The sequence below is a fragment of the Procambarus clarkii genome, chromosome 50 (assembly GCF_040958095.1).
Source record: "Procambarus clarkii isolate CNS0578487 chromosome 50, FALCON_Pclarkii_2.0, whole genome shotgun sequence".
Classification (NCBI taxonomy): domain Eukaryota; kingdom Metazoa; phylum Arthropoda; class Malacostraca; order Decapoda; family Cambaridae; genus Procambarus; species Procambarus clarkii.
Window position 1 is genome coordinate 33,952,717 of NC_091199.1, and position 19,846 is coordinate 33,972,562.

Below are 19,846 nucleotides of genomic sequence, written 5' to 3' on the forward strand. Positions count from 1 at the left end.
ATAGGGTTGAACACATCATAGTTACACATGTAAGGATACAATCTTAATAGAGGCAACTGTTTACAGGTGTGAACAATATGCAGATGGTGATGGCTAACCTGACTGAACTGATCTCCACTCACCTGATTCTTGATGACAATTATACGCAAGGTAAGGAGTCATATGAACAAATCCACAAGGGCAGTGACGAGGATTCGAACCTGCGTCCGGGAGCATCACAGCTCGGGTGCAGGGAAGGGGGTTGTGTAATAGCCTGGTTTGTGCCTCGGAGAGGCTACGGGATCCAGTAAGTTCAGTAGAACTTCAGTTTCAACCCTTTTACCCTGTCGTAGCTCAGTCGATTAAGGCAGTGTCTGGGATGCTCCCGGACGCAGGTTCGAATCCTCGTCACTGCCCTTGTGGATTTGTTCATTTGATGCATCACGTTAGTGTGATCTCTGTGTGTAAGGAGTTATATATACAGTACATGTGTCGATGTTTCTTTGTCTCAGTTTCGACACTTGATTCATGTCAGTTTTACTTCAATCAAGTTTTAGGCACAGAAATTAGTACAAGATAATTGTTAAAATAATATTCACTTGTTCCTGGTGCCATTATGTCTACAATTTGTTGAAGAATCTTGGGAATGAAGTATTCAGTCTTGTTGCCTTCAGCATCAAGCACAGCCTGTCATTCACAGACGATAGTACCTATAGTCACTATGGACGGACGAGCATAGTACCTATAGTCACTATGGACGGACGAGCATAGTACCTATAGTCACTATGGACGGACGAGCATAGTACTTAGTCACTATAGATGGACGAGCATAGTACCTATAGTCACTATGGACGGACGAGCATAGTACCTATAGTCACTATGGATGGACGAGTATAGTACTTAGTCACTATAGATGGACGAGCATAGTACATATAATCACTATGGATGGACGAGCATAGTACTTAGTCACTATAGATGGACGAGCATAGTACCTATGGATGGACGAGCATAGTACCTATAGTCACTATGGATGGACGAGCATAGTACCTATAGTCACTATGGATGGACGAGCATAGTACTTAGTCACTATGGATGGACGAGCATAGTACCTATAGTCACTATAGATGGACGAGCATAGTACCTATAGTCACTATGGATGGACGAGCATAGTACTTAGTCACTATAGATGGACGAGCATAGTACCTATAGTCACTATGGATGGACGAGCATAGTACCTATAGTCACTATGGATGGACGAGCATAGTACTTAGTCACTATGGATGGACGAGCATAGTACCTATAGTCACTATGGATGGACGAGCATAGTACCTATAGTCACTATGGATGGACGAGCATAGTACCTATAGTCACTATGGATGGACGAGCATAGTACCTATAGTCACTATGGATGGACGAGCATAGTACTTAGTCACTATGGATGGACGAGCATAGTACCAATAGTCACTATAGATGGACGAGCATAGTACCTATAGTCACTATGGATGGACGAGCATAGTACTTAGTCACTATAGATGGACGAGCATAGTACCTATAGTCACTATGGATGGACGAGCATAGTACTTAGTCACTATAGATGGACGAGCATAGTACCTATAGTCACTATGGATGGACGAGCATAGTACTTAGTCACTATAGATGGACGAGCATAGTACCTATAATCACTATGGATGGACGAGCATAGTACCTATAGTCACTATGGATGGACGAGCAAAGTACTTAGAGTCACTATAGATGGACGAGCATAGTACTTAGGGTCACTACGGATGGACGAGCATAGTACTTAGGGTCACTACGGATGGACGAGCATAGTACCTACAGTCACTATGGATGGACGAGCATAGTACTTAGGGTCACTATGGATGGACGAGCATAGTACTTAGGGTCACTATGGATGGACGAGCATAGTACCTATAGTCACTATAGATGGACGAGCATAGTACTTAGGGTCACTACGGATGGACGAGCATAGTACTTAGGGTCACTACGGATGGACGAGCATAGTACTTAGGGTCACTATGGATGGACGAGCATAGTACCTACAGTCACTATGGATGGACGAGCATAGTACCTACAGTCACTATGGATGGACGAGCATAGTACCTACAGTCACTATGGATGGACGAGCATAGTACTTAGGGTCACTACGGATGGACGAGCATAGTACTTAGGGTCACTATAGATGGACGAGCATAATACCTATAGTCACTATGGATGGACGAGCATAGTACTTAGGGTCACTATGGATGGACGAGCATAGTACCTATAGTCACTATGGATGGACGAGCATAGTACCTATAGTCACTATGGATGGACGAGCATAGTACCTATAGTCACTATGGATGGACGAGCATAGTACCTATAGTCACTATGGATGGACGAGCATAGTACTTAGGGTCACTATGGATGGACGAGCATAGTACCTATAGTCACTACGGATGGACGAGCATAGTACCTATAGTCACTATAGATGGACGAGCATAGTACTTAGAGTCACTATAGATGGACGAGCATAGTACCTATAGTCACTATGGATGGACGAGCATAGTACCTATAGTCACTATGGATGGACGAGCATAATACCTATAGTCACTATAGATGGACGAGCATAGTACCTATAATCACTATGGATGGACGAGCATAGTACCTATAGTCACTATGGATGGACGAGCATAGTACTTAGTCACTATAGATGGACGAGCATAGTACCTATAATCACTATGGATGGACGAGCATAGTACTTAGGGTCACTATGGATGGACGAGCATAGTACCTATAGTCACTATGGATGGACGAGCATAGTACCTATAGTCACTATGGATGGACGAGCATAGTACTTAGGGTCACTATGGATGGACGAGCATAGTACCTATAGTCACTATAGATGGACGAGCATAGTACTTAGGGTCACTATAGATGGACGAGCATAGTACCTATAGTCACTATGGATGGACGAGCATAGTACCTATAGTCACTATGGATGGACGAGCATAATACCTATAGTCACTATGGATGGACGAGCATAGTACTTAGTCACTATAGATGGACGAGCATAGTACCTATAATCACTATGGATGGACGAGCATAGTACCTATAGTCACTATGGATGGACGAGCATAGTACCTATAGTCACTATGGATGGACGAGCATTGTACTTAGGGTCACTATGGATGGACGAGCATAGTACCTATAGTCACTATGGATGGACGAGCATAGTACTTAGGATCACTACGGATGGACGAGCATAGTACTTAGTCACTATAGATGGACGAGCATAGTACTTAGGGTCACTACGGATGGACGAGCATAGTACTTAGGGTCACTACGGATGGACGAGCATAGTACTTAGGGTCACTATAGATGGACGAGCATAGTACTTAGGGTCACTACGGATGGACGAGCATAGTACTTAGGGTCACTATAGATGGACGAGCATAATACCTATAGTCACTATGGATGGACGAGCATAGTACTTAGGGTCACTACGGATGGACGAGCATAGTACTTAGGGTCACTATGGATGGACGAGCATAGTACCTACAGTCACTACGGATGGACGAGCATAGTACTTAGGGTCACTACGGATGGATGAGCATAGTACTTAGGGTCACTACGGATGGACGAGCATAGTACTTAGGGTCACTATAGATGGACGAGCATAGTACTTAGGGTCACTACGGATGGACGAGCATAGTACTTAGGGTCACTATAGATGGACGAGCATAATACCTATAGTCACTATGGATGGACGAGCATAGTACCTATAGTCACTATGGATGGACGAGCATAGTCCCTATAGTCACTATGGATGGACGAGCATAGTACTTAGTCACTATAGATGGACGAGCATAGTACCTATAGTCACTATGGATGGACGAGCATAGTACTTGGTCACTATAGATGGACGAGCATAGTACCTATAGTCACTATGGATGGACGAGCATAGTACTTAGTCACTATAGATGGACGAGCATATTACTTAGTCACTATAGATGGACGAGCATAGTACCTATAATCACTATGGATGGACGAGCATAGTACCTATAGTCACTATGGATGGACGAGCATAGTACTTAGTCACTATAGATGGACGAGCATAGTACCTATAGTCACTATGGATGGACGAGCATAGTACTTAGTCACTATAGATGGACGAGCATAGTACCTATAATCACTATGGATGGACGAGCATAGTACTTAGGGTCACTATGGATGGACGAGCATAGTACCTATAGTCACTATGGATGGACGAGCATAGTACTTAGTCACTATAGATGGACGAGCATAGTACCTATAATCACTATGGATGGACGAGCATAGTACTTAGGGTCACTATGGATGGACGAGCATAGTACCTATCGTCACTATGGTTGGACGAGCATAGTACCAATATTCACTATTAATGGAGGTAAACAGTACCTATATTCACTATCGATGGAAGTACATAGTACCTATAGTCACTATTGAAGGAAATATATAGTACATATAGTCATTATTAGTGAATGTACATATTACCTATAATCACTATAGATAGATGTACGTAGAACCTATATTCACTTTGGATGGACGTACACAGTATGTATAGTCACTATTAATGGACATACACAATACCTATATTCACTATGGATTGGTCATACATATATAACTATAGTCACTATAGATGGACGCACATTCAGCCTATAGTCACTATGAATTGACATACATTGTACTTATTGTCACTATGGATGGGCGTACATAGTACCTATAGTCACTATAGATGGAGGTGCACAGTACCTATAGTCACTTTGGATGGACGTACATAGAAAATATTGTCACTATGAATGGACGTACTTAGTACCTATAGTCACTATGGATTGGCGTACACAATACCTTAGTCACTATTTCTAGAAATTTCCAAGACTTAATTACTAACCGCTAGTACAATAAGATGTAATTCTTGTACTAGGCATTATAATTAACTAACACTTCTAACCAGAAGGGTAGTGAAATTAATTTAATTTAATTAAGGCGTAGTACCGCCCGATTTCTCCCTAGAATCATGGCCGTGTTCCGTCAGTCAGCCAGCCATGCAATCATATCTATATATTAATGGATTGAGCTGAATCCAGCCACATTTACCTTTCTTTATTAACCCTTGGGCCGCTAAGGGTCATAATGGCTTCAACACCCTCAAGCGCAACAAAAAAAAATCCAAAAAACTCTTCCTTCTTATAAAAGTGTTCATTTGTGTTCCCTGATCAAGGGAAAAATAAAAAAAAATCGTAGGTGGCATAATTTGGGCGCAATAGAGCAGGGAAGTGTGGCAAAAAAGAGGCGTTGACAGAGCAGTCGCAAGACGACGTCTGCTCCGCCCGAGCTGTCAGGCGGGGTTGCCACAAAGATATTATTACCTAACTATTTCAATGTCTTTGATTGATTTTTTTTTGCAGTAATATTATTCAGTAGTGTGTATTGTGATATGTTTATATAATAAAATGTGTGAACCATCGCTGTACTCAAAACTATTGTTTTCATTTTAGTGATTCAGTTATTACGTTCATAGAACAATATACAAATAGTTTTGCTGTTATTACACTATATAAACATTTTATATATACGTATCTGCATGTTTTGTTCACCATAACGAACCACTAAGATGGTATTGTGAGTCAAAAAGCAATGAAGAATGGCCGTCACTCACAAGCCAGCCAGCCACTCGCCACCTCACTCACCTCCTCACTCGCCAACATACTCCTCCCTCCTTACTGTTTTTGCTTTTATTCACTATACACAGACGTCAAATATAAGTATCTACATGTTTTGTTCACCATAACTGTACATGTAAGCTTGTATGGTGAGTAAAGGCAATAAGACGTAGCTACACAGAGTCAACTGGTGGCGGCCGCCCTCAAGGCCAGATGCACTAATATTTCTCCTCCAACAATACTGTTTGTGGTGTTATTACAGTATATACACACATTTGTATATATAGTACATAAGTATCATATAAGCATAAGTATCTGGAGAAGAGGGGGCCGAGCGGACAGCACACTGGACTTATGATCCTGTGGTCCCGGGTTCGATCCCGGGCACCGGCGAGAAACAATGGGCAGTGTTTCTTTCACCCTATGCCCCTGTTACCTAGCAGTAAAATAGGTACCTGGGTGTTAGTCAGCTGTCACGGGCTGCTTCCTGGGGGTGGAGGCCTGGTCGAGGACCGGGCCGCGGGGACACTAAAAAGCCCCGAAATCATCTCAAGATAACCTCAAGATAGATCTCCATGTTTTATTCACCATACCTGTACAAATAAGATGGTATGGTGCCCAAAGACCATAGTGGCCACCAGTACACATGACAAGTCGTGCAGACGACGCATCTGCCTCACCAAAATGGCGGCTCCCAACCTACTCCTATTGCTGTTATTACACTTTATACACACGTTATATACAAGTATCTACATATGTGTTTACCATAGCAAACCACTAATCTGGTATGGTGAGTGCAGTCAGTAAAAGTTGGCCACACATAGTCAGATGACAACGCCACCACTCTCTCTCCCACAGCCTTACTCCTCCCTCCATGAAGCACAGCGCTAAAATCACCACAATCCTGCTATTATCAGAATCCTGGTCAGTTTGATCACTGTCAAGGGTCTTCTGTAATACTATCATCGCTAAATAATAGCATGTACATATATATTTTGACATTTTGAGGCGATGCTATGGTACAAGCTGAAAGGCAGTGATGTGCGCTCATGCTGCGTGCATCAGCCTTGTTGGCTCGCTCACTACTGAGGCTCTCACACCCAGGAATGTTGGCCACGATTTTTTTCTAGGCAGAGTCTGCCAACTATCGGTCGTGGCTGCACTAGACTTGCACTATGGAATAGCATTTACTATCTTATAAACTCTGTATTATGATGTAAATATTCGTCAGACAAGCCTCCTATATTTCGGAACTCTCTTTAAAAATAATACCAATTATACTAGGAGCCCCTGTATAAGCGCGAGTGCACATGCGTCACTGGAAGGAGTGACTTTGTGGAATCAGGAACATGTCTCTCTCAGTCTTAATACCACGCTGAAAGGCAAAACTTATTTAATTTCCACTCCAACTACGTATTCGCAGCTCTTATCCCTCTAATTATTTTAGATCTTGTGGTTAAATACGCGAATACTAAATGAGAGTGGAAATTAAATAAGTTTTGCTACACACAAAATCACAATAGCGTGATGTAGCAAATGAACAAATCCACAACGGCCGTGATGAGGATTCGAACCCATGTCTGAGAGCATCCCAGACGCTGCCTTACTCGACTGGATGTGATTTAGTTATTGTCGATTAAGACAGTGTCTGGGATGCTCTCAGACGTAGGTTCGAATCCTTGTCATGGCCCTTGTGGATTTGTTCAAATAAGTTTTGCCTTTCAGCGTGGTATTAAGACTGAGGGAGACATGTTACTGATTCCACGATCATCTGTTGACACGGATTTCTATATCGGACTGGATTAAACGTGTTGTAGAGGATGATGTGATCTACGATCGTCCAAAACAGCTAAGGCTTTTCCAGTATTCTATTGTAGAGAGTTATTTATTATTATTGAGAGTCAAATTATTTTATATATTATTTTCTTAATCGATGTGTATTAACATCTCAATATTTCTTTAACTGAATTGCATTAACTTCCCATTATTCACCCCCTAACTTGTAGGGTGTTAGGATTTAGTTCTGAATTAGTATTAATATTGCAGTCCATTTCTTTAAATATATTTAGTTATATTCATGAATAAATTATTTGAGATCCATAAGCCACTGGTTCTCTTATCTTTAATATTAATATTGCTCCTTCTAAACTTTTACTATAATTTCATTATAGATCTAACTTCTCCCCCACAACTATGGATGGACGTGCATATTAACTATATTTACTATGCATGTACTTACATAGAACATATAGTCACTATTGATGGACGTACATAAAACCTATATTCACTATGGATGGACGTACACTGTACCTATATTCACTATGGATGAACGTACATAGTACTTATAGTCACTATGGATGGATGTACACAGTACCTATAATCACTTTGAATGGACGAACATAGTACCCATAGTCACTATTGATGGACGTACACAGTACATATAATCACTATTGATGGACGTATGCAGTACCTTTAGTCATTTTTTCCTTATTCTCATATCTGATATAGACTAAAATACAAGTCATAGCTTCGTATCATCCTTTACAGATGACTCAAAAATCACCATGAAAAAATTCCCTCTGCTGAAGACAGTGAAAAACTTCAAGCAGATATTAATAAAGTTTTCGACTGGCAACAAAAAGTAACATGATGTTTAATAGTGATAAATTCCAAATACACAGGTTCGGTAAAAATGAGGATCTTAAACATAATACGGGGCACAAAACACAATCAAATGTGAACAAAGTGGGAAAGCAGCATGGAAGTGATTTGGGAATAATGATGTCTGACGACTTAACGTTTAGGGAGCATAACCAAGCAAATATTGCGCCAGCCAGATAAAATATTAGGATGGATTACGATAACTTTCAAATATAGGGATCCCATCACAATGGTTGAACTATACAAATCACTTGTACTGTCCTGGCTTGAGTACTGCTCAGTATTCACTTCCCCCTAAAAAGCGTGAGAGATTGCTGAAATAGAGGAAATACAGAGAACATTTACGGCATACATAGACTCGATAAAGCGCCTAAATTATTGGGATCGTCTCTAAGCTCTCTAAATGTACTCACTAGAAAGGAGAAGGGAGAGTTATCAAATAATATACACGTGGAAGGCACTGAAGGGTCAGGTCTCAAATCAACACAGTAAAATAACAACATACTGAAGTGAACGATATGGAAGAAAAGGCAGAATAGAACCAGTAAGGAGCAGGGGTGCCATAGGCACAATCAGAGAGCACTGTATAAGCATCACAGGTCCACGGTTGTTCCTCCCAGGTAGCATAAGAAATATTGCCAGAACAAATGTATACATCTTCAAGAGAAAACTAGATCATTTTCCCCAAGGAGTGCCTGACCAACTGGGCTGTGGTGGATATGTGACCCTGCGGCCATTCCAAGCAATAGCCTAGTGGACCAATCACTCAGAAAAAAAGCCTGACTTCGGGCCAGGCTTTGGGAGTAGAAGAACTCCCAGAACCCCATCAAGCAGTACCTGTAGTTCTTATTGATGGACATTCTTAATAGTCACTATGCAGTTCGTACATAGAACCAAGCAGGTACTATAGATGGTCTTACACAGTATCTATATTCACTATGCATGGACGTATCCGACATAACATAACACAGTTACCCCATTAAAAAAGGGAATGAGCGACTCCGTGACGTCATCACAACAGTCGTGTATATATTAACTATTATTTCTATTTAAACCTCAGTCTAGTGTTTAAACTTAATAAAAAAGTGTTCACTAGGACTGAATATAATTAAATACAACAAAAATATAGCTTGACTCTCGTATCCTTAAGACATTAATGGAACCATCAAATATTATTGGAACAAAAACATTGAAGGAGAGTCACAGCGTCACTACAGACAGCAACTTGTAAACAATAGGAAGGAGGCAGAAGGTCTCTTTGAGGTTCGCATTCGCGGCACTGCAGAGGTTAATTTATACCGCCCAATAGTGTTCCAGCCACAGCAACCTCTACATCAACCATAAGAAGTATTGTATCAGGTAAAACAAATAGTGTATATAATTGTAGCGGCCATTATAAAGTGTTTGCACTTTTGCCGGTTATGATATGCCAGCAACCCAAAAAAAAGGGTAAGCCTGGGTTTTATTTAAAACAATGATTCCTTGTTGTATAACACATTTGTGAATGAAGTTTAGTTCTCTGTAATTTATTCACAGGTGTGGTTCAAGGGAGGATGTCACTGTGAGAGTTTAAGAAATGGAATATGGAATGGTAATGAGGAATTGAACTCGGAAAATTTAAACAAAAATTCTTTAGTTCTTTAAACCTTTATTCCTGTCGTGATATTCAATTAGGTCGCCTCAGGAAGGACTTCCTTAGCTAACACACCAGTGTAGTAAGCAGCTCATTCCTTACTCTAGGACCATTTATGAACAATTGACTAGGCGCGAGCAAGCACCGAGACCCCAAAAAGCTTGAAATCCCCTCCACTAGGCCGTTGACCTTCGCCATTCGCCAAAGTGAATCTAGCGAGTAGGTCCACGGCTCTCACAACAATAATTTATTGGTGTGTGGTGCCATATATTTAGTCCAAAACCCATGAATCAGTCTCAATTTAATAGTTGTGTGTGTGAAGAAAAACTTACAGAACCATATAAATGTGTGGGGTGTAACGAAGAGACAGTGTTCAACATAACAACTTAGTTTATTCAATAAAGACTAACTACAACAACAACAAAAACAAAAGAAATATCAATGACGTTACTCGAAATCCTTCCTGTGACACTATCAATGACAGCTAGACACCAGCCCCTCGGACTGCATAATGAACTAACTCGAACATAAGGCGTGAACACAGAGGAATCAAACAAGCAAGCAAGACACAGATCTATAATCACACCTGCAACTATGACACAGCAGGTTCTGAGACACGTCTCCAGTAACCTCCTAACTGTTCTATGCCTCTGATCAGTCTACACCTGCACTAGCGGTTGCAATGCAATTAAATCAGTAGCCTGTCAATGACACATCAATGACTAATGGGTTCACTGGACACTCCAGCACCCTTCCTCAATTAATCTTTACGTTAACACTCCGTCCCACAGACGATCAACAATCAATAAAAATTTGATTTACGTTAATAACAAAGTAACATTTACGTTAACCTAATAAATCTTACAACTGTCTCTAGTAACACGGAAATTACACAAACACTCTACCCGTCGAATATTCAGTGACTAAATCCCATTAATCCCTATACGTCCAGACAGTTGAATAATCTCTTTACTAGTTATGTTAATTTACGTTATTGGTTCCTAACAATTAACGATAGTTAACTCTGATTTACAATGTCTAAAGTGCTAAGAAAACGGTAATCACTCGTGATTACCCTTAGAGCAATTAATTACTATCCTCAAGATCAATAATTAATCAATTAAATACGCAACCTTTCACACTGGCTCAGAAATTTACATTAAGGTTTGAATTCCCTTCCGAGCCTTCAATACGCAGACCAATTCAGATGATTAAGGAGCAAATCACCACGTTTACGTTATTCTAAAATGACTTAACTCTTCCCACCAGTCAGTCAAGTGCCGGTATTTCCTGACAGATAAATAACGACGTTACGTTGATGGAACAATGGAGCCTTCGTGTTAGTCGATCAAACACGGATAGAAGTTAATTACTTTGACTTCCTGAAACACGTCAATTATCCGCCCAACTGACCGGTAATTACGACAGACAATACTCAAATTCTTGTCTGGCTGATGGCTAGCCTACCCTGAGACTACCGTAGCTGCTTTCAGGAAAATAATTAACCCAAACGTATCTTACTCTACTCTACTTGTTAAAGAACAAATTCTCTTAAAGCAATGGGTGTTTCCTTGGTTACGTTATATTAATTGCCTCGCAATCACCTCACTGAATACTGGACATCGATGTCCTACCAGATAAACAGGAGAATATATGTATACCCAAGTACTCGTCTTCAACCGAGTTCACCCATGACAATGATAAATCACACTAACAAATCATAGTGATTTATGTTACAATCCGTTGCAATGACAATACTGCAGGGGTCTGACCCGAGCTTCTGTTGGGGACGGACGTGTTGCCTTGGCGCTCCGGCTGTTGGTGTTGTTTACCAATTTGGTCGGTTGGGGGGCAGGTGTGTCACTGCCTGCCTGTGCTGACGTGAAGTTCACGATGGGGGTCCCCCTCCCCCCTGTACTGCGGGCTCAGTCTGTAGTCCTCGAATTTTCCGGCCGGGCTGGGTACCCAGAGATAGGGCTGGTGTGTGAGTTGCTTCATATCCCTGTGATCAACGTTTATGGTGTCGAGCTGGTGACGGCTCGTCGAGCGATATTGAAGTTTACCAAGGAATTGGCATATTGCGACTTTCTCCGTCGTTACGAGGGGCGGACATTACCCCTGCCGGATGGTGCGGGCACTGTGTCACTATCTGATCGGAGTGGTGCCCTCACTTACGTCAGTGTGCATGGAGCTCCGTTGGAGTTTCCAGAGAGTCTGTTACGGCGGTACTTCGGCCGGTATGGCGCAGTGGTTAGTGTACGGGTGAACGTGGTGTCTTCCAATCCACTTAAGGGTGTGAGGACTAACATTCGCACCCTGGGCATGAGGCTTCGGGAAGATATTCCATCCTCTGTACGGCTCATGGGCTACAACGTTCGGGTGTTTTATGCCCGCCAGCCTCGGACGTGTTATCGTTGTGGCCTCTTGGGCCATCAGGCTGCTGACTGTTCTGCGCCTGCCGTTGCATCCGTGAACCTCTTCAGTGAGGAGGATTTTCCGCCGCTTCCTGTGGAGGAGGATTCGGTGGATGTGGCCGTCTCTTCAGCCGCGGATGTGCCCCCTGTGTCACCTGTTGCGCCGCCTGGTGTGCCCCCTGTTGTTGTCGCCTCTCCTCAAGAGGTTGTGGCGTTGCAGGGTATTCGTCCTGCTCCGACTAGTGTCCCTGGGGTTCTTCAGACTGCCTGCTGCTCGATTCCTCCGTCTTCCAGTTCGTCCTCTGCTGCATCTGACCCTGTCCCTGCACCCTTGCCGGCTGTGCTGGGTGATGGGGTGGATCCTGCGCTTCCTCCTGTGCCTGGCCTGGTGCCCCATGTGGTTGAGGATGCTGGCGTTTTATACGTGTGTCGGTTCGTCCGGCTTGTATTGCGCGTGTCTCTGAGTCGGCCTCCGGGTCTGATGATGTGCGGCCAGAGCCTAAGCGTTCCTGGCGTTCGTCTTCAGCTTGGGCTGACGTTGGCGATTTCGACGCTTGTGGCTCTGGTTGCGTTGCAGACTCCGGTGACGGCGGAGGTGCATTTGCCTGAGGATGCCAGTGCCGGTGTTTCGGCCTCCACTTCAGATATGGTGTCTGCGGTTCCTGCTTCGGGTGCGTCGCCTGCCTCGGATGGCTCCGGTTCTTCGTGGTGAGGGTGGTTCCCCCTGCTGAGGTTCACAGTGAGCGGGGTGGCCTGGTGATGGTGTTGAAAAAGACTGCTCGCTCTGGTGGTTCTGTAACCCCTTCCTCGGTCCCCGTTTCATCGACTACAGTCTCGACGCCTCTTCCGTCTCCAGCCATCTCTTCAGTGTCTCCTGCGGTCTCGGTGGAGATGTTACCATCTTGTCGCTTGTCCCCTGCTCCTGTGCGTACGGCGACGCGGCCGTCCCGGCAGCCCTTGTACGCTTCATCGGTGTCGTCTGCTACCTCGAAGGACGTGGCTTGCGCTCCCCAGCCTCGTTATGCGACTTGCGTCGGTGAGCTTCAGGAGTGGCCGTTTCCACCTGATCTGGAGGTTCTCGAGTTTATGCTGGGCCCACGGCGGCAGGGGGATCGTCCCCCCACCGACACGGAGTATTTGATTTGGGAGGCCTATAAGAGAAGGTATCTTTGGGATTCGTTCCCTGAGAAATATATTCCTGTCTCTGAGAAATGTATTCCTCGCTCATTGTTTGTGTCGTGTTAAGTGCCCTTCAGGCTGTTGGCGTGACCCGTTCTGGGTTTATGTTTTTTGTCGTGTCTTACCATTGTGCTTTTCTTTCTGTTTGTTGTATATTTGTTTTCCTTTTTTGTTATTTCTATTATTATTATTATTATTATTATTATTATTATTATTGTTTTCGTTTTGTGTTGGTGCCTCTCCGTGTGTGTTTGCGGTGCTGGTAGCCTTCTTCTGAATATTTCATGTGTTTGATGTGTTATTTCTGTATTGTATTCCGCTGTGTTTTAACTTGCTTGTTGTAATTTGTTTGTAATTATTGTTGTTTTGTGGTCGGCCCTTCTGGCCGGCGTCTTTGTGTTTAGTACAGATCCTTTATGTTTTTGCACGTTTGTGCTTTGTACTTTTGGTCTGTTCCATGTTGTAATTATTTACTTTTATTGTAATTATAAGCATGCTTGCATGTAAAAATAAATAAACAAAATAAAAAATAAATAAAATTGCCTCGCAATCACCTCACTGAATACTGGACATCGATGCCCTACCAGATAAACAGGAGAATATATGTATACCCAATAACTCGTCTTGAACCGAGTTCACCCATGACAATGATAAATCACACTAACAAATCATTGTGATTTATGTTACAATCCGGTTGCAATGACAATACTGCAGATACCCTGAAAATAACCCTCAGGACATGAACCCTCAAGAACACGCCCCCCCACAATGATTTACTGAACTACAAAACACACCTCGGTGATTGATCAACACTGGCAACAATCATCATCAATGACAACCCCTTTGCAATAACACACACAGCAATGTGCACTAAATCAAACTATATTAATACGCTGCCCAACACTTACTTACTGTTTCAAATGACCCCAGTGCTCTAATTACCAGTTGCTCTAATTAATTAATTGCTCTAATTAATTAATTACCAGTAATTAAATCGTCTGATGTGGTTCCTGGAACACCATTTCCTCCTCTCCCCTTCTCAATTTGGTTTTCACCAGTGAAAAGTCACCAGTGGAGTCCCACAAGGCCCTGTACTCGGTCCAATCTTGTTTCTGATATATGTAAATGATCTCCCGGAGGGTATCGATTCATTTCTCTCAATGTTTGCAGACGATGCCAAAATTATGAGGAGGATTAAAACAAAAGAGGACTGTTTGAGGCTTCAAGAAGACCTAGACAAGCTGAAGGAATGGTCAAACAAATCGTTGTTAGAGTTTAACCCAACCAAATGTAATGTAATGAAGATAGGTGTAGGGAGCAGGAGGCCAGATACAAGGTATCATCTGGGAGAGGAAATTCTTCAGGAGTCAGAGAAAGAAAAAGACTTGGGGGTTGATATCACACCAGATCTGTCTCCTGCAGCACATATCAAGAGGATAACATCAGCGGCATATGCCCGGCGGGCCAACATACAAACGGCATTCAGAAACTTGTGTAAAGAATCATTCAGAACTTTGTATACCACATATGCCAGGCCAATCCTGGAGTATGCAGCCACAGCATGGAGTCCATATCTAGTCAAGGATAAGACTAAACTGGAAAAGGTTCAAAGGTTTGCCACCAGACTAGTACCCGAGCTGAGAGGTATGAGCTACGAGGAGAGACTACGGGAATTAAACCTCATTTCGCTGGAAGACAGAAGAGTTAGGGGGGACATGATCACCACATTCAAGATTCTGAAGGGAATTGATAGGGTAGATAAAGACAGGCTATTTAACACAAGGGGAACACGCACAAAAGGACACAGGTGGAAACTGAGTGCCCAAATGAGCCACAGAGATATTAGAAGGAACGTTTTTAGTGTCAGAGTGGTTGGCAAATGGAATGCATTAAGAAGTGATGTTGTGGAGGCTGACTCCATACAAAGTTTCAAGTGTAGATATGATAGAGCCCAATAAGCTCAGGAATCTGTACACCTGTTGATTGACGGTTGAGAGGCGGGACCAAAGAGATAGAGCTCAACTCTCGCAAACACAACTAGGTGAGTACAACAGATGTCCTGGTGAACTTGGAGGTCTATATTCGTACTGCTTTTGCTGCAAAGACCTCCGTTGTTGCCGTCCTTTTTGACCTGGAAAAGGCTTATGACACCACTTGGCGATATCATATTCTATCTCAACTTCATTCTTTTGGCCTTCGTGGTCATTTCCCTCTCTCTCTCCGCAGCTTCCTCGCGCGTCGTTCTTTCGGGTGAGGCTTGGTACCGCTCTCTCTGCCTCTTTTCAGCAATACGAAGGTGTGCCTCAGGGTAGTGTTCTGAGCACTACTCTTTTTCTGGTTGCCCTCAATGGTCTTCTTTCCTCTCTTCCTTCAGGCGTCTTCTCCACTCTCTATGTCGATGATCTTACCCTTTGCTGTCAGGGTGTTGATTCGCCTCTCTTTCAACGCCGGCTTCAACTTTCGATTGATGCCGTGTCGTCTTGAGCCACCGATCATGGCTTTAAGTTCTCTACTACTAAGACTTGTGCCATGACTTTTACTCGGAAACGGGTCATTCTTCGTTGCTCTTTGTGACTTTATGATCATCCCCTTGAGTACAAAGATTCCGCAAAGCTTTTGGGGTTATTCTTTGACACTCGTTTGTCTTGGTCTTCCCATATCTCTTACCTCAGTGTTGAGTGCTCTAAGGCCCTTACCCTCCTTCGGGTATTGTCCCATACTTCTTGGGGAGCGGATAGGCGCACTCTCCTTGCTTTACATTCCTCTCTCGTCCTGTCTAAGCTCGATTATGGTTGCCCTGCTTACTCGTCTACTTTTCCTTCCACTCTTCGCCGTCTTGATGCTTTGCACCATACTGGTTTGCCCCTCAGTTCTGGTGCCTTTCGTTCGACTCCCGTCCTCAGCTTGTATGTTGATACTGGCTTCCTATCTCTCCAGGACCGCCGTGATCACTACTGTCTTCGTTATCTAGCGTGGTCCTTGCAACATCCTTCCTCTCGCCTCTGTCGTGCTTTATCTTTTACCCCTCCTGCGATTCCTGTTCATCTTCACCGCCTCCGTCTTTCTGTCCGGTTATCTCGCTTACAGGATTCTCTTTCCGTTCGTATTTCTAATATTTCTCCTCATGTAGTTCCTTCTATGCCCCCATGGAGAGTCCCCCCTTCCGCAGTTTTGTACGTCCTTGACCCGCATCCCTAAAGCTTTTACCCCTCCTACGGTTCTAAAACGCCTTTTCCTTGAGCACTTTTCTTCTTACTCCCACTCCGTTTCCATCTTCACTGATGGGTCTAAGTCTGCGGACGGTGTTGACTACTGTTACGGTGCCCTCTCCTATTTCTTTCGTTTGCCGGCTTAAAGAGTCATATCAGCTCTCCCTACTGATTCTCTGAGGTTCAGGGAGTCTAATGATATATGTGGCGACCAGACCGGCTGCCCGTTAATGGAAGGAGGTTAAATTATAAGTTGTAAATAAAGGAAAATTGGCGCCCTGTTTTAAAATGAAACAGTATCCCCTACGGCAGATATGACCTTTTGGAAGGGAGACAAGCCGATCGCGGATTGGCCGACGTAGGTCGCGGGCGACAAATCGGGCCCGCCATGACGTCACCGAGTGCCCCGGGCGGCGCCAACGTGAGAGTTGTACTGACCGTGGAAGCGACAGGACGCGCCTCGGTCTGCTCTCAGGGATTGGAGGCTCTGCAAGCCTTGTTCAGTGGATTGAGCTGGCTGTCGCAGCCATCATAGTTATTGGAGACCCTGCGCTTCTGGGAAGCCAAAGAGGAACCAAGTTCAGTGAGCAGAGAAGTGCCAAACTTGGAAAATAGTCGGCGACGACGCTGGGCGGCGCCGCTGGCTGGACGTTGAGGTCTGGAAGGTGGGCGAGCAAGCCTAGCTGTGACTGGGGTCACATCCACTGAGAATCTTGGAAGGACGACACCGTGCCTAGGACAAGGAGCGACGCCCCGTGGGAGAGGCGAGTGTGCGGAAAAAATAGTGATTAGCTCAGCGCCCATCGATGAACCAGGATTGGGGCAGCTGAATCTCAGGGATTGGAACGGCGACGACGCGAAGGCTTCACGACACCTGAGGACCTGTGGAACGTCCTGGATCGTCGAGGATCGACCCAAGGAAGCGTGGGAACCTCACACCATCGAGGGACAGGCGTCGTGAGCCAGGAGTGTAAGGTAGATCATTTTTCCCTCCCATTACCCCTTGTATGAGTAGGCTAGTTAGGCCACAATATTTACTCGTGTATGTGGCAGCAAGACTTTATTACTTTAATAGTAGAATAGGCTGCAAAGCAGCTTGTGTCCAGGACTGTCAGAGAGGACAGTGTGTATGGATGGCAGGACAGTGAAGAAGAGGTGCCGACGTGGTGAAGAGGCCCTCCTGTGAGAGTGTGAGACTCCTGTCTTCCTGCCCAGTTGAAGGAGAGTTGGAGGTCGTGGAAGAAGAGGCTGACGATCTCCAGACTCATTATCCATATTCCATATTCATGTATTACTTGTGATTGTGTGTGTGTGTTCATGTAATTTGCGTCAGTAAATCCACACATTTTATTACTGTGTTTGAGTGTGCCTCCATTTGTGATATTTCTCTATGAGCATACATTTCTGGCTACAAACAATATATGATACACCCACTGAACTGCATTGCTGGGGTGCAGATATAATAACCCAGCTGGCGACCTTGCTAAGAGGAAGATAGAGAAGACAGGCGGGAAAGGAGTTCCTGCAACCTTTTTTTGTCTGGCAGGCAAGACTCAGGGAGGTTATGGTTATAGGTAAGCCTGAGTCTTCCTTCACTCCCCCACGGGTCTAGGCCGGAACTGTTAACAGCAGTTTCCCCGTGGTTGACTGAAGGGCTTCCAGGGTGAATCAGTGGCACCCCTTTGTGGTGGAAGCAAAGACCTGCGGAGGTGGGCATTGTTGGTCCTATCTTGTGTGACCAAGGAGACTCCGGTGAATCCAGGGAGTCGGAGGGGCTGAGTATTTGGGCCCTTTGAGCCCCTAGCAGCCGAGTGTTAGCAGAGCCCCGGACCGCCCACCCCCACGTGACAAGAGAACTGGCGACCTCGCCAGGATTCGAACCCCAGTAGCCAAGAACTGGGAACTTCGCCAGGAAGCGTGGATCAAGCTACAGTGTGGACCAAATTGCAAGACAAGTGTTGCCAGGGTACTAATACAGTGTGGCCAGTGAATTCGGTGGTACTGTTACTCAACCAGCTAAGGGACTGAAACGGTGAAATTAGTGCCTACTAACTTGTCTGTGCTTGTCGTGTATGCTCAATGATATAGAGATGGAGGAAGACAAAGTAAAGAAATTTATTGACACAAGGGACGAGAGAATTTTGGAAGAGTGTACCAAGGCCCAGCTCCAACAAGTGGCAAACCACTTTGGGATCAGGTTGAGGACGACTAAGGTAGCGGAGCGAAGGATAGAGATCATGGCACAGCTCACAGCTCGAGAGGAAGCGACGGGAGAGGAGCCATCTCAAGAGGAGCCGTCCCGAGGAGAGCCGTCGCAAGGTGAACCGTCCCGACTAGGGCCACCCCAAGCGCCTACCAGTGTGGAGAGAATTCACAGTGAACATGGGAGCAGTGGAAGGTCCAGCTGTAGTAAGAGGAGCCTGCAACTGGAAATAATGAAGATGCAACTGGAAGCCCAGCTGCGACGAGAGGAAAGAGAAGCGCAAATGCAGCGAGAGGAACGTACAGCTGAGCTGCAGCGAGGTGAGCGAGAAGCACGGCTGCAGCTGCAGCGAGAGGAGCGAGAAGCTCGGCTGCAGCGAGAAGAAGGAGAGAGACAACTGCGACTGGAGGAGATAAAGGCAAAGAAAGAAGTCGAATTGCGTCGCGTTGAACGTGGTCTGCCCTCACTACCTGCACGGTGGGATGACCTCAAGGTAAGGGAACGTGACTTACCTACGTTCGAACCACAAGAAGCTGAGGCGTTCTTCGAACACTTTGAACGAATAGCGACTCTGAAGGAGTGGCCGGAAGATGATTGGGCTGCTCTGGTCCAGGGCAGGTTGACTGGTGAGGCCCGGGAAGCCTATAACATGCTGGACCTAGAGGAGTGTACTAGTTATGACGCGATTAAGAATGCGGTTCTCCACTCATTCCGGCTGACTCCGGAGATGTACCGGAAGCGGTTCAGAGAGTGTACAAGAGCGTCGGGAAAGACTTACGCCGAGACCGCCAGGGATATGGAACGGAAATTCCTACGATGGTTGAAGGCGGAGGAAGCGGAGTCGGTGGATGATATCAAACGACTGA

The 19,846-nt window shown here is 44.7% G+C and overlaps 1 protein-coding gene and 1 long non-coding RNA gene across 2 annotated transcripts in view; both read left to right on the forward strand.

The window, feature by feature from the left end:
• The window catches only part of LOC138351548 (uncharacterized), a 32,433-nt gene extending 23,991 nt beyond the window's left edge, over positions 1-8,442 (forward strand). Inside the window, exons 3-4 of the long non-coding RNA XR_011222504.1 lie at positions 67-150; positions 8,229-8,442. This is a non-coding gene — a long non-coding RNA (uncharacterized lncRNA). The remainder of the gene's footprint in view (positions 1-66; positions 151-8,228) is intronic.
• A 1,001-nt stretch (positions 8,443-9,443) lies between these two features.
• LOC123750959 (putative golgin subfamily A member 6-like protein 19) overlaps positions 9,444-19,846 on the forward strand; it is an 89,416-nt gene continuing 79,013 nt past the window's right edge. Inside the window, exon 1 of the mRNA XM_069303341.1 lies at positions 9,444-9,701. The gene's annotated coding sequence lies outside the window, so the exon portion shown is untranslated. The remainder of the gene's footprint in view (positions 9,702-19,846) is intronic.